The 23,416-nt window shown below is 45.2% G+C and overlaps 1 pseudogene across 1 annotated transcript; it reads right to left on the reverse strand.

Annotated features, from left to right (window-relative positions):
* Positions 1–300: 300 nt before the first annotated feature.
* Positions 301–866, reverse strand: LOC308439998 (60S ribosome subunit biogenesis protein NIP7 homolog; annotated as a pseudogene). Its single transcript has 2 exons — positions 602–866; positions 301–460 (listed from the first exon to the last, which is right to left on the reverse strand). The product of its transcript is annotated as a 60S ribosome subunit biogenesis protein NIP7 homolog (transcript).
* Positions 867–23,416: the final 22,550 nt, after the last annotated feature.

The following is a 23,416-nucleotide window of genomic DNA, read 5'->3' on the forward strand; positions in this document are numbered from 1 at the left end:
CACTCAGAGCAAGTCTTCTGATTCAAACAAAGACGATGCAGATACAAAACAGAAACACTCTATTCGCTCACACAGCTTCTGGTTTGTCTGCTTTAGATTTTTGAGACAGTCTAACTAGGTAGCCCAGGCTAGCCTTGAACTTGCTAAGAAGCCTAAGCTGACCTTATACCTGTGATCCACCTGCTTTTGACTCTAGAGGGCCAGAAACCCTATTTTTGAGTCATTTGTTGATAAGAATCCAAACTGTATATCTCAGGGTTATCCAAGTTTAACATGATGGCCTACACACAGGAAACAAAGCTAAGTCCTCTCACACAGCAAAATGTGCTTCAGATGACCATCGTAAGTCAATGTCTCTTTGTGGCAAGCATATACCCCAATGTCTGCTTGATGGGTCACAATTGTCATGGGGTTCACTTTCCTGCAGTCTTGGGTAGACTTTGCTGCCACCCCAAAACCCAAAGGAATGTCTGCCATGGAATAAACCACTACTCCCTGGTGCTGAGATGTGTTTTCAGTAATTTGACCCAGACCAGATTTCAACACATGGTTTTCATACAAGAAGGACTGTTCTGCTCCAGGCTTTGTTCACACTTTATACTTGGCATAGGCTGCAAGGTAATCCAGAGCTGTAACGTGCAACTGGAACTTGTGGGTCTCAGCAAACTTTCCAAAACACGTCCCCAGAGACACTGGCTTATCTCCAGAGATGTTGGTGGCCAGCTTCAGGATCATCTCACTCACACAGTACACTGGGCTGTTGTGCAATCGGAAACAGTAGGTGCCGTCCGGTCTGTCCACCAGGAGTTGTAGATTCTCTCCAATGTATTTCACAATCGGGTCTCTTCTTCAGTCAAAGGCCTCATTTTCCCGCTAGCTTGGCTCCCGGGATCCTCGTGCTTGGAGAGCAGAAGCTGTTTCTTGTTTTTTGTTTTTGTTTGTTTGTTTGTTTGTTTGTTTGTTGTTTTTTAAACAAGATTGTTACTGTGTAACTCAGGCTGCTCAACTCTTGAGTCTCCTACCTCCGCTTGTCTCCTAAGTGACGGAAGAGCAAGTGAGCCCCACCTGGTTTTTTTAGCTTATTTTTATGCTTTAATTTGAGCGGTATCTTTTGTTTTCCTTCCTCTAAAACCAAGATGAAAGGTCCTCTGCACGCCTGTTTCCGTGAGTCCTTTCGACCTGTAGCGTCCATCTTGTTGAGGACCTCGTCTCCCGCCAAAGCTCCATATTCCAGTGTCTGCGCTGTTCAGCTCTGACATCTCCGATCTCCTTCTGTGGTTTGGCCGAAATCCCAGTTCCTGTTTTTTTGTGAGCTGTCTTTGCCCCGCACCTGCTACTTTCACTTTCAGAATCGGCAAACCCAGACAGTTAGTTGTACACTTATCCAGAGGATGATCATGTCTCTCAGCGTCCTTCCTTGTTCTATTTTAATTAATTAACTGGTAAGTTAATTAATTTCAAGGCCGGATTTCTCCGTACAGCCCCAGCTGCCCTCGTGAGTGCTGGGGTTAAAGGCATTCCTCACCACTGCTGATTCTAATTGCAAACTCTTGCTCTTTCAGTTTTGGAGAGACTCCAGTGTATAATGTTCTGTCTTGTCTTTTCTTTTTCTCCGTTTTTTTTCAATGTCAGGGATCAAGCCCAGGGGCTGAAACATGCTAAGGCCACTTGCTTTATCACCAAGCTGTACCTCCATGCATTAAAAAATTAATTGTTTTTATAGGTATGAGTATTTTGCCTTTAACTATATCTGTGTACCACACTATATGTGTCTGGTACCCTTGGAAAGCAAAAGAGAGTGTTGGATCCCCTAGAACTAGAGTTACAGATGATTGTGAGCTGCCATGGGTGTTAGGAATCAAATCTGGATTCTCTCCGGCCCTCCGTCCATGTTTTCAACAGTGAAAAGCTTAGTCCATAGTAAACTAGGCTGTGGTTTAGGACAGTTAACAGACCTCAGCATGTCTTTTCAGCAACTTTGTCATAGAAAAGGGAGGAAGTAGAATCGAAATGAATCAACGACATAATGGTACCTCAAACCAGAAGGTCATCTGCTTGAAGCCAGCCTGAACTGCATAGGAAAACCCTGTCTTAAATGTCCTGTCCCTCAAAGGATGGAGTCTCAGGGCTGGGGGTGTAGCTCCGTTGGAAGAGTGCTTACACTTAGCATGTATGAAGCAGACATTTGGTTGTAGCTCTACCACAGCCTGCCTTGGAAGTGGTGGTGAGCTCCTGTAAAAACTCAGGAGGTGGAGGAGGCAGGGGGATTGGAAGTTCCTTGGGTGCATAGGGAGTTCTAGGCCAGCCTGAGCTATACAGGCTTTGCGAAATTAGACCAACTCCATTTTGTGCTCAGAAACCACTTTAATACTGTAGCTCAGTGAGGTTTCTGTTTACTGTAACACTTATGTTTCTTGGAGTTGGGCTGTGTCCACCCTGTAATCACAAAATGTCCTGTAACCAATGTTCTGGGAAATCTTTCTTAAAGCCTGGTCTCTGCAGAGAGAATAAAACTGTGGGCCACACTCCATTACAGGAAAACATTTGAAGACCATTTTTATGTATAATCACTTCACAATGAAGTGATTATTCACATCTGCCATTTCTTAAATTAGTGTTGCACAGAAATCCACCATTCTTTTATGTTTATTTTTATTTTACTAATTATTCCATTCATTTACATCTCATATGATATCCCACTTCCGGGTTACCCCTCCACCAGACTTCCCATCCCACATATGCCCTTCCCCCTCCCCTTTCCCTGTATGAGAGTGCTCCCCCACCCCCTCTCTGCCACCCCATCCCTCCAGCATCCTCCTACACTGGGGCATCGAGCCTTCCCAGACCAAGGGCCTCCCCTCCCATTGCTGTCAAGAGGCCGTCCTCTGCTACATATGTGTCTGGAGCCATGGATCCCTCCACGTGCACTCCTTGGTTGGTGGTCTAGATCCTGGGAGAACTGGGTGGTCAGGGCAGACTATGTTGTTCTTCCAGTGGGGTTGCAATCCCCCTCCTCTCCTCCAGACCTTCTGTTAGCTCCCCAACCAGGTACCCTGAGCTCCATCTAATGGTATGCTCCAAGGATCCCCATATGCATTGGTCAGTTGCTAGCTAGACTTCCTCAGGACCCAACACACTAGGTTCCTGTCACCAAGCAACACTTGACCACGGCAACAGTGTTGGGTTTGGTGTCTGTAGACATGATAGATCCTCAGGTGGGGCAGACTATGGTTGACCCTTCCTTCAGTCTGTTTCATATTTTGTCCCTGTTCTTTTTGTAGACAGGAACATTTTGGGGTTAAAAACTTGGAGATGAGAGGGTGTTCTCCATCCTTCAGCCGGGGGCCATGCCTATCTGCTGGAAGAGGCCGCTACAGTATTTCACTCTTCTCTGCACATTTCAGCTAAAGTCATCTGGGTCCTGGGAGCCTCACATTTCCCTGGTATCTGGGACACTTGGTGGCTATCCCCAGTTCCTTATCCTCCTTGCTACAAATTTTTGTTCAATTCCCTGGCACTCTACCTCTCTCGTATCTCATCCAGACCCTGATGCTACCACCATTATTTCCTTTCTCTCCTTTCTCCCTCTCTTTTTTGTCCACCTCCCACAATTGTCCTGTTCCCCCCTTAGTGAAGGGCTGAGGCATCCACACCCTGGTCTTCCTAGCTTCGACACTCCATATGATCTGTGAGTTGTATTATGGGCACTGTGGACTTTTGAGCTAATATCCACTTATTAGTGAGTACCTACTATGTGTGCTCTTTTATGTCTGGTTTGCCTCACTCAGGATGATATTTTCTACTTCCATCCATTTGCCTGTGAATTTTATGAAGTCATTGTTTTTAATAGCTCCATTGTGTCAATGGACCATATTTTCTGTATCTATTTTTCTGTTGAGGAACATCTGGATTGTTTCCAGCTTCTGACTATTATGAATAAGGCTGCTATGAACATAATGGAGTATATGTCCTTGTTATATGTTGGAGCATCTTTTGGGTACATACCCAAGGTTAGTATAGCTGGGTCCTTGGGTAGAACTACTTCCAATTTTTTCAGGCACCACCAGATTGGTTGCCAAAGTGGTTTTTTACCATTTTGCAGTCCCACCAGAAATGGGGGAGTATTCCTATTTTCCCACGTCCTCACCAGCACCTGCTGTCACCTGTGTGACCTTTGATGTTAGACATTCTGACTGTTGTGAGGTGGAATCTCAGGGTCATTTTGATTTGCATTTCCCTGATGACTACAGATGCTGAACATTTCTTTAGGTGCTTCTCAGCAATTTGATATTCCTCAGTTAAGATTTCTTTGTTTAGCTCTATAACTCATTTCTTAATAGGGCTATTTGGTTCTCTGGAGTCTAACTTCTTGAGTTCTTTGTATATATTGGATATTATCCCTCTATCAGATGTGGGACTGATAAAGAACTTTTCCCAGTCTGCGGGTTGCCATTTTGTCCTACTGACAGTGTCCTTTGCCTTAAAGAAGCTTTGTAATTTCATGAGGTCTCATTTGTCGATTCTTGATCTTAGAGCATCAGACACTGGTTTTGTTCAGAAAAATTTCCCCTGTGTCCATATGGTTGATGCTCTTCCACACTTTCTCTTTTATTAGTTTTAGCGTACCAGGTTTTATGTGGAGGTCATTGATCCACTTGGACTTGAGCTTTGTACAAGCCTATAAGAATGAATCAATTTGTATTCTTCTACAGGTTGACCTCCAGTTGAACCAAAATTTGTTGAACATGCTATTTTTTTTCCACTGGATAGATCTTTTCCACTGGAAAAGACTGTAAAACCCAAATTGAATCTTATACATTTGAGGTTCCCATGAATGAGATGAGAGATCAGGGATTGATGCAAAAACAAAAGGTTTATTTATCCAGTGCACTGTGGTGGCCTACATTCAGAGGAGAGGCGACCCCAAAAAGGCTGTTACAAGCAGTTTTTATACTCTTTAGGGGTACAGGTTACATCATCAAGGTTATAATTTAAATTCATTGGCTAAGGCATATTAGCCTTTGAATCTATTGGTTAACACACATGTGACAGGGCCATGGGATCAGAGGGTCGGGTGACTATCAGTCAGTACATTCTGTGGTTTTTCAAGAACGTTCCTGCTCCTCCCAAAAACTGTGGGTGGAGAGTTGAACTTTTCCTAGCTTTGACCTGAGGCGGTAGGATTAAGTCTGGCAAAAGCCCTTAGGGTTCTTCAAGATAAGAAAATAAATTGTCTAATCTAGAAAATTTACAAGTTCAGAGCAAGGGCTTTGAAATAAAAGGTAACATTCTTACACACAGTGATTAACCTCTATTTTAAAAGTGTGTGACAGCTACTTCTAGCTTTGCAGAGATGTTGGGAGCCATGCCCATCCCACATCAGCTAAGGGCTAGTTGAACTGCCTGCTTGTACCCTAGACTTTGGGAAAACAATAGCCTTCCTTTGTAATACAGATTGGCGCAGTCAAAAAAAAAACGGAGGTTCCACACAAGTTTCTGTTTTTCACTATCTCAGAACATAGACCCACCCTAGGGGGTGGCACTTTGACAGAGCAGCTAGGGAATTTGCATACTGCTTTTATAAGTGTACATCTTAAGAGCTGAATTTCAGGGAGAGATAGAGTAAAGGAGCATTTTCCGGTTGACACAAATAATTGAGTCATGTCTTTCTTTCAAACCCTCAGGCCTTTTCCCGATTTGGAGATTTGGAGTAGCTGTTGGCAATGCAGATACCCCAAACACATTTGTACTGGTTTCTTGGAGGAGCTTGAGAATCTCTCCCTGTGGTGTTACTTAGAGCTTCGGGCACTAAGTTCCTACTAAATAAAAGGTCAAGGTTACGGTTGTTTATGGAGTATTACAGCATAAGTTTGCTCTGGTGAGAATGTGAGATGGCCTGAAGAGTAAAAGGTTGTCAAAGGACACTGATTCCTTGCCCTAGGGATTTCCTCTGCCGCTCCCAGGAAATCCCACTTTCTTGAGATTTGAGTTCCCAAAATACCACAGAAGGTCCGGATGACCTCTGTGGAATGTTCCAACACCCTAGGTGTGCCTGGGGGTGTACTGATAAAAAAGGTATGATTCTTCCCCTTATGAATTTCCTCATTTCCCCTGTCCTCCCCCTCCTTTGTGATTTTTGCCTTTATAAGCCTGTTACAAGTTCAGGCCGGGGTCGAACTCCTCTACCCCTGCGTGGTGTATGAGTCTCGACCCCAGCATGCTGGCCTGAGATCTACTCTTTCACTTTCAATAAACTTCCTCATGCGATTGCAGCAAGTCTGGTCTCGGTGCCTCGCTGGGTGCACGCCTCTCCTGAGATTTGAGTGAGGGTCTCCCTTCGGAGGTCTTTCAGGCCCATATGAGCTCATGTTTTGAGCCATAGTGTCCAGTGGGGAGTTTTTGGAACCTTTGGGAAATGATGTCTAGTTGGTAGATATAGGCCACTAAAGGTGCATCTTTGAAGGTTCTAGCCTTATCTTGTTTCCAGCCATGATCCCAGTTTCCTGATCCACTAAGATGAGAACAAGATACACTGAGAGCTTCTGCTATCACATTCCTTCATGTGAGTCCTCAACTTCAGACACTGAACTTATAATAGGAAACTAATAAATCTTGAATAATTGTTTGCTAAGAAAGGAGATTCTCATATCTAAGCAAGTCTACAAGGGGAAGTGACTTGCTCAGGTCACTGAGGCCAAGGGAGACTGAACCAGATGAGGAAGTTACCCCAAGGTCTGTCTGACTTTGAAGCCAGTGTTTTGAAGCCCTTCAAATATCTCAAATCAAGTTTTCACTGAACACTTGTTAGAATGGTTAGATCCAGAACAGAGGCAGCTGTAGACCTTGGTAAAACTGAGAATTGGTAAGATTGTAGTTATTGGATGTGGAGAGTCAGTGTGGTGCAGGAGCTAGTAAGTCTAATTCTAATTTTAAAAAGCATATGTTTTTATAAAGCCCAGCAATCTTGATCTTTGCTATTTGCTCAAGATATGTGTTTCAACAAATAGACTTGCTCAGGGACTTGAAAAAATGTGCATCAGTAAGTGAAAGAAGTCAGTCCTAAAGACCATGTACGATCTGATTTCAATTGCAAGATGTTCTGAAGAAGACAAAACTCATGAAGGCAGCAACTAGTTGTCCTAGCAACAGCGTGCTTGTCTAGCATGTGTAAAACCTTGGGGTCTGTGATAACTCAGTTGTGAAAGACCTCCTGGGTCAGCTTCTGCATTCCTATCTTATCTTTAAAGTCAGTTAACCTAGCCTCCGGAATGTTTTAACAATGGGCTTAGCTGGGCATGCCTGGACTTGTTTTACAGTGTTCTCAGTCCTAAGCCTTTAAGTTTACAAACTACCCTTTTTTCCCCAACTTACATGAGTTTTTTACACCTTGAATCTAATTTCCTTTCATTCCCCTCTTCTGTGTATACTAATTCTAATCGTAGAATTTAGAGGTCAGTGTCCCCTAACTCTGCTTCTATCTGAACTATAGGTTGATATTGCCTTTGAAGAACCATAAGCTTTACCGCATCTATTCTACTCTGAATGAAAGCAACTCCTTTGTTTATTATGCAGGGGCTAAAAACTAAAACTAAGCACACAATGAGGAACAGTCCAGCTAAAGTGGAAAACGATGTAGTCATCCATGGGGACCGAGAATACTATGACTCAAACCATCCCTGCGGGGCTTCTCAAACTCGCCTTCTCCATTATAATCTTTTTCTCAACTTTTGCATAGAATCCCTAACTACTCCTGTGTGGTCTATATAAAAACAGCACTCCTCTTTAAGGGCCACACATAGTCTTTTTTCTTTTAAAAACAACAAATCAAGGCCTCTCCTATTTTGTAACATTACCTTCTAGCATCTCTAGGTCTTCATTGACAGCATCTTTTAAGGACTGCCTTCCCTCAACTAACGCTGTCACTCCCGTCCCCACTCCTTCTTCCATACTAACACCCATAGATATGGCTAAAGTGAGGGTGGTTGGCTCTCTTTTAATTTTTGCACTGGTGGTAAAATTCTTAAAATTCTTTTAAGCTAGCAGCAGGGTGGTAATATACACGAGGCAAAAGCTGAATCATAACACAAAAATCTCGGGAGGGGTTAAAAACACTAGTTGACACACACAGGGTGAGCCCAATATTGCAGGCCCACCACCCAACTGGGGTTGGTATAAGATAATGATTAGTATCAGTCTTGGATACAGAATAACTTCTGGCACATTGGTGTCGATGGGAGGGGGGAGGTGTCCCTATGCAGAGACCAGGATTTTTTCCAGATACTGCAGTTAAAGTTAATATTTTTCCGTTCCCCAGGAGCAAGAGGCATGGCTAATAGTCTGGTTAAAATCTCCATTAAAAGCAATCCCTTTATAATGGGGGGGGGGGCGAGGACAGGCATAGCCAGCAGTCAGTGGTAGCATCTGGATCTGTTCGATTGAGGGCATATAAAACTCCTCTAACCAGATTAAACAGTCTCTGGCCTGTTTAATCTGGATATGTAGAAATATTGGCTCCCTGGGGAGTAGTAACACTGGATAGACCCAAAGCTTTCAAGGTTGATGGAATGGTGACAGAAACTGGTGATTTGTTCTGACCAGGGGGCCTTGTTCAGGAAGGACCTGGTTGGGCCCTAAGGGTACTGTAAAGGAGTTTCCTACTGTCAGCTTGATTTTAAAAAGCAACCCAGGGTCTTTCCCAGGAGCATCTATTCGCAAACCCCAGATATTTCCTTTGCACCAGCTCCAACGATCCTGTTTCCCTTTGTCAGTGAACCTTATAAGTATGGGGTTGCAATATTTACCTTTACAGGGTCCTTCAGGGCTGTTGGGGTGAGTGCACCTGTTCTCAGGATATTTGGAACTATCCCTCTCACCTTGGTTTGGTCCATCATGGCCACCGTTCCTCCTTACTGTGATAAAGCCCCATGTAGAGGTGGGATTCCAGTAAGCTTGACCTGTAGTCTCACAACCCCATGAAGCACAGAAGAACTCTGATGCCCTGTAGTCTCACAACCCCATGAAGCACAGAAGAACTCTGATGCCCCCCCCCCCCCACGTATGTCAGAGCCTATTGCTCTGGCCTTGACCAGGACAGACAAACTCTACCGATTGAAGGTTGGCTTGGTAAAACTGCCCTGAACATCCAAACGTGCCTCCTATCCCGTTCGGGATGCACCGTTTTTCAGGGGGTAGATTAAGAAGGTCAAAGTGGTCAAGGGGGTCCCAGGCAAGTGAACCTGCAGCTAACTTACAAAGGTCAGGGGTGAGGTCGGGCCACCAAGTCCATGGGGGTCGCACTGCGGTGGTTGACCACACAATGTTTCCCTCTCCATTAAGTACTTCCCACATTTGTTGGATTGGGGTGTGCGGGTTGAAGTCTTCTGGGGTTGCTCTGGCAAGGCAGGCACAGCTTAAGAGGATTAGTAGTCTTTTCCAATGTCCACTCATTCTGATCAGTTCCAGGGGGTGCTTTTTTGATGTGAGATGTGTAGACCCAAATGGGAATTCCTTCCACTTTAACAGTGGTGGGCATTGTCAGTAGCACCAAGTAGGGTCCTTTCCACCATGGCTCTAGGTTTCCTGCTTGATGTCTCCTCACCAGGACAGCATCTCCTACTTCAAACTGATGTGGCACCTGCGTATCACCAGCAACATAGATTTCTTTTAGCTGTTCCCAGACCTCTTTTCTCACTATTTTAAGAGCTTTTAGGTGGGCAAACAGGGGTTTAGAAAGAACAGTATCAGGATCATGCACTCCTCCCAACTCAGTGTGCGGTGGGGGCCCCCCAACCAGAATTTCGTAAGGGGTGAGTTTAAATCATCCAGGGCTGTTCCAAACTCGGAACAGGGCAAAGGGAAGAAGAGCTGTCTAGTCATTCTTGCTGGTCTCTAAGGCCAATTTTGGTCTCTTTTAGGGCTCTAGTTATCCTTTTTACCTGACCTGAGCTCTGGGGTCATAAGCATAATGTAATTTTCAATTGGTCCCCAAGAAACAAGCTAATATCTGACTTACCTGGGCAACACAAGCTGGCCTATTGTCTGATCCAATTACCTTAGGGGTGCCAAACCTATGGAAAATCTCTTCTGGAATCTTCTTAGCTATGACTGCTGCTGCCATTTCTCTCTTTGTGGGGAGGCTTTCACCCACCCAGAAAAGGTATCTATAAAGACTAATAGATACTTATATCTATATCTTCCTGGCTTACTTTCTATAAAATCCACTTCTCAGTAAACCTCAGGTCTATCTTCTCTCCTCTCGGCCTCCTACATACATTTGCTTTCTGGCATGGCACACAGTTATCTACTCAAATCTGGCACAAAAGAATTTGACCTCAAGACAGTCTTTACAAGTTTGTCTACCTCTAGATGAGTCCATTGGTGCATTTTCTTCAAGTCCAGTACTGTACACCAGGTTCTGGATAGGGCAATGAGCTCAACAGGTTATAGGGGTTAAGTACCGTGAGGTGGAGTTCAGTCACCAATTTGTTTACCTCTCAGAGATCTTGAACTGTCTAGCAGTCATTGGTTCCATGTTTCCACACCAGTAGGAGAGGCACACTTCAGGCTGATGGACACTTACAAAGTTGTTGGATTAACCGAATGATGAGTGTCTTGATCTCGTCTTGTGCCTCCTTTGACATGGGGTACTGACACACCAGTAGCCTGGACTTTCAGCTCCATATGGGCAGGGGCTGGTTCTTAGCCTCTCTCATTCCTGCAGTCTCCGCCCAGGCCTGTGGATATGCCTGCAGCCACCAGTCCGTCTGATCTGAGGCAGGCTGTTTAGAGTTGGTACTCGTCCTCCAACTGGATGGTTAGAACCTGCACAGGCTCCCCTTCTGGCCCTCTAACCTGTGGTCCATCAGAGTGGAAGTGAATCTGTGCCCCATCTTAGTCAGGAGGTCTCTCCCCAACAGGGGGCAGGGACAGTCTGGCATTAGTGGGATACCCGGCCCACTCCGAGATACAGATCTTCGGGTAGTCCATAAATATTCAAAACTTTGGGATCACAGGTCTGGGGGTCCAGGTGCTGGGGTCTCCATTTTCTTCTTGTTGGGGCAATTCTTGTCCCAGTGGCCTTTTTCTTTACAGTACGCATAATGATCTTTGTCAAGAGGCTCCCTCCTAGTGTCAGACTTGATTCCTAACTCCCTGGCCCTTCACCACTGTGGCCAAAATCCTATAAATTCCTTTCTTGTCTACTACCCTCCGGTCCTCTCATTCCTCTGCCTTCTGCCTCTCTCTTTCTCACTTCTCTTCCTCAGTCTCTTGTTTACGAACCATTTTCTCTGATTCATTTACCAAATCCTACAAGGTATAGTTTTACAACCCCTCTAGCTGTTGTAACTTTCTCTTAAATATCTGATGCTGACAGTCCTATAAAGGCCATAGCCACTGCTGCCTGCTGACCTTCAGAGGTTGTGTCAAAAGGAATATAATGCCTGTAAGCCTCCATTAAACGTTCAAGAAACACAGATGGCAGTTTAACAGGTCCATGAAAAACCTCTCTTACCTTAGCCAAATTAGTGGGGCGCCTAGGGGCTCTTCTGAGACCTGCCTGTTCCATGTGAGGGACCTCCCCCTCCGGTCCCCGCGGCCTGAGCTGAAGGTGAGGCCAGGGGAGCTCAGGGTTGGAGAACTTGGGGATAGGGTGGAGGTTGTGGGGAGTTGGGCCACTGGGGGGGGGGCTTCAATCTCTGGGTAAATTTTGGAGGGGGGGGGGTGCGCCAATGGTGTACAGCATTCGCCGCCTCCCTTTTCTTCTTTTTCAGCATTTTCTCGGACCACTAGGATCTTGGTACCAGGGCGGAGGTGCGGGAAGAATGGGCGAACCCACGGGGGTGGGAATCGTGCCAAGTCCTCCTATACCGTGATGTATAGGTTGCTGGTTGGGTGTGATCCTGGTCCTTCCTGAAAAACAATGGCCTTCGAGGCCCTGATGGTGGGTAGATCAAAAGGTTCCTTTGGGTGGCCAGCCTACTTCAAAGGCAAGCCACTCTGAGGAGCACAAAGTTAGCCAAGGCTTTTTCTTAACTATTACTGATAAATCCTGTCCTCTTGCCCTAACGCCTGTCCAATGGTAAATTCCATCCTCTTGCCCTAACGTCTGTCCAATGGTCCTCTGTCAGAGAAAAAGGGTCGACACAGTTTTCCCCATAGTAAAATATAGAAACAGAGACAACACAGTGACAAAAGCAAACGACACTAGCACTTCCAAACACACTCATCCGCGTCTAGACTTATAAAACCAGCCAAACACTACCTCTGACAGGGTGGAGTACCGTTTCCACTCCCTTTCTGACAGAAAGAACACCCTGTCTCTCTTGTTCTGCCAGAGGACAGCCAGACTATCCTGACTGGCCCTTACCCTGGGCACTTCCTCCAGGGTCACCCTTGGAACGTCTTCCAGGGTTGCAGCCTGCGGACCTTAGGATGTCTCCCTCCGCAGCTGCTGGGTCCTTATGGCCCTCAGCGGCAGCTGCCGGAATACCAGAAACCAAGACGCAGACTCAGCGGCTGCGCACACACAAACATACCAGACTCACACTAACGTACCTCCAAGGGGTGTCTTCGAGTTTCTGTGGACCCCTCATATCCAGGAAAAACTCCCACAATGTAGGAGCCCCTTTTGGGGACTCCCACTCGAGTCTCAGGACACGGGGTTACCCAATGAAACTCAAGACACCTTCTTGCTGCAAAAGCACGAAGTAGTTTAATGGTGGAGCTCCGGGCAGATACGTATCTCACACAGGAGAAAGGTAACGACCACGAGACTCGAAAGTTGGGGTGTTTTATAGGGAGGGGGTTGGGAGAAAGGGTCAGGGGCTGAGAAGAATTAGTACAAAGTTCACCCAACACCCACAGCTTACATGCAGTTAGGAAGTCCGGATACTGGTGGAGCAGATGTTTATCTAAGTCATGATACCTGTGGTTAACATCTAATTTACTTTTAAATAGACTCAGGAGGGGCTCATTTGACTGTTGACTCAGTTGTAAAAGACAGCCTGGGCCAGCTTCTGCATTCCTATCTTCTTTAAGGTCAGTTAACCTAGCCTCAGGAATATTTTAACAATGAGCTTAGCTGGGCATGCTTGGACTTATTTTACAATGTTTTCAGTCCTAGGCCTTTAAGTTTACAAACTACCCTTTTTTCCCCCAACTTACAAGAATTTTTTAGACCTTGAATTTAATTTCCTTTCAGTATTTAGTAACCTTGGAATCACAGCCATGGGTGTGCTTACAAGGCATTCATTCTTAACTGTGGATTGAGACATCTTTGGATGTTGAGTCACTCTTTCTTAAGGTTGTATTTCAGATATCATATATATCAGATATTTATATTACAGCTCATAACAATAGCAAAATTATAGTTATGAAGTAGCAACAAAAATAATTTTATGATTGAGGGTCACCACAGCATGAAAAATGTATCAAAGGGTCTCAGTCTGAGAAGAATTGAGAACCACTGCTATACAGCATTTCCAAAAGGGTTTAGCAGAGCCAAGAAGACCTGTGCTGAATGTTGGTGGCACCATTCCATGGGTGTGGTCCCCTATACTGAATTAAGAGAAAAAAGTAAGGTGGGCACCAACATTTACCTCTCTTTGCCTCTTGACTGGCAGATATGTGACCAGCTACCTCATGCTTCTGATGCTATGACTTTTCTGCCTTGATTGATTGTACCCTGGAGCTATAGGTGCTAGGGGAGAAAACAAAGGAGCTGGGGGGTTGTAGCCTCATGGGAAGAACAACATTGTTCACCAACCAACCATTGAGCATGCATTGAGAGGCCCATGACTTCAGTTGCATATATAGCCAAGAATAGTAGTGTCTGGCATCAATGTGAGAAGAAGCCTTTGGTCTAGTGAGGGCATGTTTTCCCAGTGTAGGGGAATTCCAAAGCACTGAGGTGGAGAGGGTGACTAGGAGCTAGTGCACCTTCTTGAAAGCAAGTAGAGGTGGAGGGGAGATGGGAGCGGGGTGGGCAAAGGGGATAACATCTCAAATATAAATACAGAAAGAATATAATAAAAATTTTAAATTAAAACAAAATAAAAAAATGTGCCAGTGAGAATGACATATTCATAATGCAGAAATTTGACACAGAACTCAAATCCTTGTCAAGAAAAGAAATGTCTTCCTATTTAATTAAAATATAACTTGTTTTTAAGAAAAGAGGGAATGAGAAGCACTTCTCAAAAAATAGAAACCATATCCAAATATATGAAACTGCTCTCAATTGTGTAGTTACAGGAATTCAAACCGAAAAAAAGAATGACACCATTCCAAAAAGTGATTCATCTAAGATGAAAAAGGAGAAGCCATGGGGCAACCAGATAGACCACTCACTGTGCTTGGAGGGAGTTGGTGATTTTGGAAAATATACTGTAGCAGTGAATGAAATGAAAGCAGTTCAGGCCACATACAACAACTTCTAAGCTCACAGCAATAGATATGAACATGCAGGGCCAAGTTCTACCTTCATGGATTCAACTGAGGTAAATAGTTTTAGGGGAGAAAATTATTGTTTTTTTGCTAAATGAATGTGCTTTCAAAATGCCTCTAAATATTTGTATTTATGGCCATATATTTGCGCTGCTCTCAGACTTGGTCAGAAAAGCTGCTCATTGCAGTGCAGAGAGGTTAATGTTGACATTCATCACAATGTAACACATTGAAGACAAGCAGTACTGAGTGCTCAGCAACAGATGGAATAGCTGTCCTCTGTCTCAAGGCTCAAGAAACACCACAGAAATGGGGTTAAGGCCAGAATGTGGGGCAAGCACATGTGGGGACAAAAACATGGGGACTGAGCCGCCAGATGGTAGAACTGGTAAGATTGAGCAGGCTCAGACCCTGGAGAATCTCAGACTTGAGAATGGCAGGAGTGGTGCCAGCTACCTACCAAACTACTTAATCTGGAACATATAACCATGACACCCCACTAAGAGGATCATGACAATTAGTCATGTAGCATGAAACCCAGAGTTCTCCATTCTAATGAGGTATCTATATAGACTCTAAGTGTTCAGCTAATGAGCTTCTTTTCCTGTGCATTCCTTTTTGCAAAAGGTATTTAATCCCTGGGTCACCCTGAGGAGGGTGCATGCATTCACATTGCCATCAAATAAAACAGTTTGAAAAATCAAGGGCCATCTTCATCATCAAGGATTACCAGGGCCAGGGATGGGTCTTCATAGGGAGCTGGCCTAAATCTCCAGGAGATGGCCTTCTCTCATCCAGTCCCTTCGTACTCGTGGCGTTCCCTTGGAACCAACTCAGATCGGTCCAACCTTGTCTGGCTAGTAGATGATCTGATAGGAAGCCCTGACCCATGGACCCCAGTTCCCAGCTCCCAGGAGTGTGCAGATGACACCTAGGTATGCAGAAAACTGGGAACCACACCATCATTCCAGACCCTGCTGTTTCCTACCCAAGAAAACACAAAATGAGGACCCCTGTTATGGATTGTGCTCTGCGTCCCCTGCGTGGCTTGCCAGTGGCACTTGGGCACCTAAGTGGCAAGGCAGACACACAAGCTGACGCCAGAAGACTGGGGAAGTACTGTGAGATGATGGACATGCTATGGCTGTTAGACTCACAAGGTGGCAGCTCTGGTGACCTGCACAAGATCAAGCCAGTTAGAAATCCAGTTTGAGGGCTGCCTAGGTGAGCTGACACTCAATTGGCTATTGATGGCTCTGTGAGTTGGAAAATTCATTATCCTTAAGGGCGTGGTCCACAGGTAGTTGGCAATACTCCAGTGGGTGGCTGTATATCCGTGGATATTTGGAGTAAATAAATAAGTGAATAAATAAGTAAGTAAACCCAACATAACATGGTGGGCACCTGCCAATAAACCTAACACAGCATGGTAGACACCCGACATTCCAGAATTTAGGAGGTAAAGGCAAGGAAATCTGAAATTCAGGGTCTTTGTTGACTATAGTGAATCCAAGGCTTCCCTGGGCAACATGACACCACATTAAAACAAAAACAAACAAACAAAAAAACAATAAAAAACCCAGGAATAAAAGGAGAAGGAGGAATTTAAAAGTCATATATGTATATATATGAAAAATTTAACGTATAATATAAAATATTTAATTCCACTTTGTAGACTATAAAAAATTTCTGTTGAGGTTTGAGAAACATAGTAGTCTATGAATGTAATGGCAAGTCATTAGGATATGGTTTATAATTTATTTTATTTTTATACATGCAGACAAAATACCCATACACATAAAGTAAAATGAAAACTATGTTTAAAAAAGTTTAAAGTCTTGGAGCTCTAACACAACAGTAGAGTACTTGCCTCGCATGTGATAGGCCCTAATTTTGTTCCTTTCTAATGGAGGAAAGAGAAGAGGGAAGTGAGGAAGATGGCAGGGAGAGTATAAGGAAGGGAGGAAGTCCAAGAATGGACCATCTTGATTTTGGTTTAGCAGCTCAGCAATTTTCTAGGGACATGGGTCAGTATTTTTGTTGGTGTAACTTCATTCTGCTATACAATGACTGTGTGTGTGACTCTCATATGGCACATATTGATGATGCGGTTGCCAGTGATGGACAGACATACAGGAGGGTAAAGGTGTGCTTGTGAAACCCTCTACAAGAAAGAGAGGGATTATTCACACCAACCCTCAATACATCAAGTTTAATTTACCTTATCACGTGGTCACATTTGGTCATCTGAGCTGTTGTGGACAAGCTGGGCCTGGTCAGGAGGTTGAGTGAGGCAGGACAATTGCAAGGACAAGTGTGGATGACACGTTGGACTGTTGAAATTGCTTAGCTGAAACTTCAGTTCCTCTCTGTCCACCCTCCCAGACTCAGAACAGAACTATTTACCCAGAGCTGGGACTTTATGAGTAAGTCAACTGAGTACATGTTGTTTTGTCAACCACCAACAGTGTCACCATGACTGTCTTTAGACACAGATGACCTTCGAGACTGTAAGAGGATGCTGCACTACTTTTCCTTTGCTCATCTTGACAGATGGTCATCCATTGGTCCTCAAACCCCAGGTCTGTCTCTTGTCTATTCAGATTGTTTAGGATTTTGCTTATGCTACTTTGTACCATACTAGTTTCAATGCTAATAAAAGAATATAGAGTGCTCCCTTTGGCAGCGCATATACTAAAATTGGAATGATACAGAAAAGATTAGCATGGCCCCTGTGCAAGGATGACACTCAAATTCGTGAAGTGTTCCATATTTTTGTGAGCCAGAAGAGGAGCAGTGAGCCAGTGGGGAGCCAGCAGTGATTCAGGGACACAAGACTGACAACAAGATAGCAAGAGGAAAGGGAAAGAACGTACCCCAGGGAAACCAAGACAACCTGGCAACACCAGTACCCAGCTCTCCCATCACAAAAAACAGCAGAATGCCAAACACACCAGAAAAAGAAAACGGAGACCTAGAATCATACCTCAAGACGATGATAGAGATCCTTAAACAAGAACAGGATGTGGGGCACTGCCTGCACATTCTCCATTACAAGATGGCGCTGACATTCGGCTGGAGTTAGCAGTAAACAAGTTATGTGCGCATGCGCTGGGTAACTTTCCACTCTTTGAGCTCTGCCTCTCCCGTGGTGTCATAGGGCCTGATGAGTTTCAACCAATCAGGGGGCTCCAATTCCAAGGCGAGGACTGATTCCTATATAAGGGGACGCGCTAGATAGTTCGGGGTCTTCGTCTTCACTTGTTGCAAGCTTATGCTCTGCCTCTCGAGATGCATTAAAGCTTTACCGCAGAAGAATCCTACTCGTGTGCTGCGTCGTTCTTGCTGGTGAGACTGTTGCGTGGGACATCTGGTGCCGAAACCCAGGAACTCGACCACTCCATCGTAGCACCACCAAAGACCCCCTGTCTCTGGGCAGGGAGGATCCAGAATTGTGGGGAGGTAAGTTCTGCAAGGTATGTCTGACCCTGGATCTTTCTTTAATTTTGGTTTAAATCTTCCACGGCCATGGGAAGGGTCTGTAGAGGCTCTGGTCTTTGTCAGTGCAGTTTTTATTCTCTTCCTCTTAATTTCCTATTGTGTTCATCGGGGCTGGTGTTAGTTTTGTGCTTAAGCTGGACGTAGATTAGCCGCAGCACCCCTGCGTTCCATAAGCCTTTTGTAGATAAAAAAGCGGAACACGCTGAGACTCGCCTTCCGGTTTCACTTTGTGCCAACGTTTGTATAAGCCGTGGGTGTCACATCGCTGTGATGGGCTCCTCACACTCGACCTTTACAGCCCTACAGTTAATTCTTAAGCAGAGAGATCTAGAATTGCCCACCCTCGTCTTACAGCGTTTCGAAAAAGAGGTAGAGCGTGCTGCCCCTTGGTTTGTGGTCTCTGGGTCTCTCTCACCAGCCTCATGGAAAAAATTGGGTAGAGATTTAGACCGTGCGCAGACCGCCGGAGACCTCGGGCCCGGGACCATGGCCATTTGGATGATGGTACAAAATTGCCTAGAGGATGAAAGTTGTAGGCCCGCTATCGCTGCGGGGCAAGAGGCATTGAGTGAAGTCCAGGATAGACTATCAGAAGCCGAACAGAGCGAGAGGATGGGCACGCGCAGGAAAAGGCTCCCCCCCACCAAGGAAAACGGACCTCCCGGTACGCTGCACAGTGGGAGAGTTGTTACGCACAAACCTTCAAATTTTCATTCCCTTATGCCTTCTAATATTAAGAAAAGGGGAGCAAGCTTGTACCCTGTAGAGGACCTTGAGGCTCTTAACATTGATAGCCCCAAGACTTCAGATGATGATGAGCGAGAAGGCTTAGACCCAGAGGAAGAAGCAGAGCTAGATGAAGAAGCAGCTAGATATGAGGAAGAAAGATACCATCCTGATGAATGGCGCAGGCCCATGCGCTTGTCCTCTATCGTTCCGACGGCACCTCCTTTACCCGTGGCCCCCCCTCCTTATGCGACACACATACCTTTAAAATCCTTCTTGTTCCTCCCGGAGAGGGTGAGAAGGCAGATGCGTCTTGCTTTCCCTGTGTTTGAGACAGCTGAGGGTGGCCGCGTTCATGCCCCTGTAGAATATAATCAAATAAAAGAATTGGCAGAGTCAGTCAGAAAATATGGGGTAACCGCCAACTTTACTATCGCTCAGCTTGACAGATTGGCTATCTCTGCCTTAACTCCCTCTGATTGGCAGACAGTTGCCAAGGTTGTTCTACCGAGCATGGGACAGTATATGGAATGGAAGGCTCTTTGGTATGAGGCTGCCAAAACCCAAGCAAGAGCCAATGCTACGGCCCTGACTCCTGAACAAGAATGGACATTTGATCTGCTGACTGGCCAAGGTCGCTATGCAGCAGATCAGACAGCTTATCATTGGGGCGCCTATGCCCAAGTATCAAGCACAGCCATTAAGGCCTGGAAGGCACTTTCAAAAAAGGGAGGGGCCGATAATCAGCTTACAAAAATCATTCAGGGACCTCAAGAGCCTTTTTCAGATTTTGTAGCCCGCATGACCGAGGCGGCAGGACGGATCTTTGGGGATCCCGAGCACGCTGCCCCTCTTATTGAACAGCTTATTTTTGAACAGGCCACCCAAGAATGCCGAGCCGCTATCGCCCCTAGAAAGAGCAAAGGTCTTCAAGATTGGCTTCGAGTCTGTAGAGAACTGGGAGGGCCACTCACTAATGGAGGTCTCGCGGCAGCCATTTTGCAGTCCCAGAGGGGCCCTCCACGAGCCCCTGATAGATGGATCTGCTTTAGATGTGGAAAATCTGGACACTTGAAAAAAGATTGTCGGATGGTCACTAGAGACCCTCCGCCCCTTTGCACAAGATGTGGCAAGGGGTACCATAAAGCTGAACATTGCCGCTCCGTCAGAGACCTCAAAGGCCGGTTCCTCCCTCCACTAGAGAGCCAGACCACCCAGACCAATGAGATGCCAAAAAACGGGCCACTGGGCCCCCGTTCCCAGGGCCCTCAAAGATATGGGAGCAAATTTACCAAACCCCTAGGGGAGAGCAAAGTGAGCATACAAACAGGCCAACAAGAATGGACCTGTGTGCCTCCTCCTCACTGGTATTAATGCCTCAGATGGGCGTTTAGCCCATCCCTATAGGAGCGGTCACCTTGCCTCCAGGAACCCTAGGACTGATCCTCGGACAAGGATCCCTTACAGCACAAGGACTGATAGTCCACCCAGGCATAGTAGACAATGACCACTCCTCTGAAATACAGGCACTGTGCTCCAGCCCAACGGGCATATTCTCTGTAACTCGGGGCGACAGGATTGCACAGTTATTGCTCCTCCCTGATAACTCTGATAAAAAGACTAAGGAAAAAGCAGAAAAACAGATGGGTTCCTCTGGGACCGACTTAGCCTATTTAGCAGTATCTTTGAATACCAGGCCAAGGCTTAACTTGTGGGTTAATGAGAAGAAATTTGAGGGCATCCTCGATACAGGGGCCGATAAAAGCATTATATCCACTCATTGGTAGCCAAAACACTGGCCTGTTGTAGAGTCATCACACTCCTTACAAGGATTGGGTTATAAGTTCTGCCCCACCATTAGTGCAGCCTCACTCACTGGAAAGCCCCTGAAGGCCAATGTGGGCAATTTGTCCCCTATGTACTCTCTCTTCCAGTTAACTTATGGGGGAGAGATATAATGCAACAAATGGGGCTAATTCTGTCTAATAGATATTCTGCACAGGCTTATGATATTATGGATAAAATGGGATATAAAGAGGGAAAAGGCTTGGGACGCTATGAACAAGGATCCCTAGAGCCTGTCTCGCCTAACCCCAACAAAAAAAGGCAGGGTCTGGGTTTTTCCTAAGCGCCATTGAGGCAGTACGGCCCATACCATGGAAAACGGAGGATCCGGTATGGGTTCCTCAATGGCCCCTTACCTCTGAAAAATTAGAAGCTGTTACCCAATTAATTAGAGAACAACTACAATTAGGTCATGTAGAACCCTCTACTTCACCTTGGAATACCCCCATTTTTGTGATTAAAAAGAAATCAGGAAAATGGCGATTGTTGCATGACTTGAGAGCCATCAGTGAACAAATGCACTTTCTTGGCCCTAAAGATCAGATGGGGGGGTAAACACTTAACAAACAATACCTCCATTGATTGGACAACAAATAGACCTTTGGGGCTTACCAATACCACCCGCAATGTCACAAATGCTTACACTATCTGGCTTAGGGGTTGTTTCCCATCGGCAAATCTGACCAGTAATTTCTCACGCCCTAGACTGCCTAAAATAGCCCCTCGCTGCACTTGGGCTTATAATGGAGATATACCCCGTTGGTCAGAGTGTCAGTCCTTTTATGCACGATGGGTAGATAAAGGTCAAAAATTTACTTTCTCTCCTGATATGATGTTAGATCCTTATGATCCTGGGGTGGCAAATCAGGGCATGTTTCTAGAATGTCACCTTTCAGAAAATGGACTTTGTGTGGCCTCAATGGGAGCTGCACAGATTTAAACCTCTTGTCCATGTTGCGGGGTGGAAATTATGGTTTTTCCAATGTCACAGTTCATGAAAAGTATACAGAGGTAGGAGAGGACGGGGAGGCAAAAAGCACATTTGGTAAATCTGTGGCAGAAGTTATAGGTTTTGAGAAAAATCACACCAATGTTGCCACCTTTCCATCCACTCCAGTTTGTGTTTATCCTCCTTTTTTGTTTATTTTGTCTAATGCTTCTTTTACAAATTGCACAAATGCTACATGCTTGCTGTCTCAGTGCTGGGATGCTACACGGTTTGATAGAGCTATAGTGGCTCGAGTGCCTCGCTGGATCCCTGTGCCAGTGGAGACTGACATTAAAGTGTGGTATAGAGTAAAGAGAGACTTTGGCATTATAGTTAATCAACGATTAGACCTGGTAGAAAAAAGACTTGACATCTTGCTTCAATTGGTACAAATGGGATGCAAAAAGAAAATGGGTGCTTTGTGCATTACCAGTATTCCCTATTACAACTGGACAAGGGCGGCTAATCTGTCCAGAGAGCTTTCATTATATCTTACAGGAAACTGGTCAGAAGGATTTGATGAAAAGCTCAAGCAGCTACGGACTGCTGTTATTGCCATCAACTCTACAAGGGTGGATCCAGCGATCCTAGAGGGATTCCAACAGCTCAGCTCCTGGATTTCTTCAGCTTTGTCCTACTTCAAAGAATGGGTGGGGGTGGGACTCTTTGGAGCAATCCTTTGCTGTGGACTTGTGTTGCTTCTCTGGCTGGTTTGTAAGCTCAAGGCCCAAACAAAAAGAGACAAGGTGGTTATTGCACAAGCACAGGATTAAAGTGTCTGGCTTGAGCAGCCCATGAGGGATGCCGAGCTAAACATCACACTGAGAGCCCCTCGCCGCAGGGTATCTCTGGGAGATATGTCATCTGGCGTGAGGGTTGCCTGCCCCAGTGTCTCTCCCTCAGAAAAACGGCAGTGTGACAGGTCAAGAGTACTACAGGCTACAAAAAGCCTAGTGGTTACTCCTGTACATGGTCTTCATACACCTTAATGAGGATTTTACTTCTATCTCCGCCCTCCTAATATGGATGTCCTACTTTGCTTAAAGAATAAAAAAAAGAGGGAGATGTGGCGTGCTGCCTGCACATTCTCCATTAAAATATGGCGCTGACATCTGGCTGGAGTTAGCAGTAAACAAGTTATGTGCGCATGCGCTGGGTAACTTTCCACTCCTTGAGCTCTGCCTCTCCCGTGGCATCATAGGGCCTGATGAGTTTCAACCAATCAGGGGGCTCCAATTCCAAGGCGAGAACTGATTCCTATATAAGGGGATGGGCTAGATAGTTCGGGGTCTTCATCTTCACTTGTTGCAAGCTTATGCTCTGCCTCTCAAGATGCATTAAAGCTTTACCGAAGAAGAATCCTACTCGTGTGCTGCGTCGTTCTTGCTGGCAAGACGGTTGTGCGGGACAACAGGAGGAAAAGCAAAAAGAATCAGAAGCTTCTAAAGAGGAAACAAGAAAAACACTCAAAGAGCTCAAAGAACTAGAGGAAAACAGAACCAAAGAGATGAAGGAATGGAAGAAGGAATTTAAAACTGAAATTGACACAATAAAGAAAACATTGAAAGAGATAACCCTAGAGGTAGAACACCTAAAAAAATCAGGAGTCACAGAAGCAAGCATTTCCAATAGATTACAAGAGATGGAAGAGAGAATCTCGGGGCCGAAGACAACATTGTAAACATAGACAAAACAGCCAGAAAAGATGCAAAAAACAAGAAGTTCCTAACACAAAATGTCCAGGAAATCCATGACACAATGAGAAGATGAAACCTAAGGATAATAGGAATAGAAGAGGGAGAAGAATATCAACTAAGAGGCACAGTAAATATCTTCAACAAAATTGTAGAAGAAAACTTCCCTACCTTTAAGAATGAGATGAACACGAGCATAAAAGAAGCCTTCAGAACT

The sequence above is a fragment of the Micromys minutus genome (genome assembly GCF_963924665.1).
Source record: "Micromys minutus genome assembly, chromosome: 30".
Lineage (NCBI taxonomy): Eukaryota > Metazoa > Chordata > Mammalia > Rodentia > Muridae > Micromys > Micromys minutus.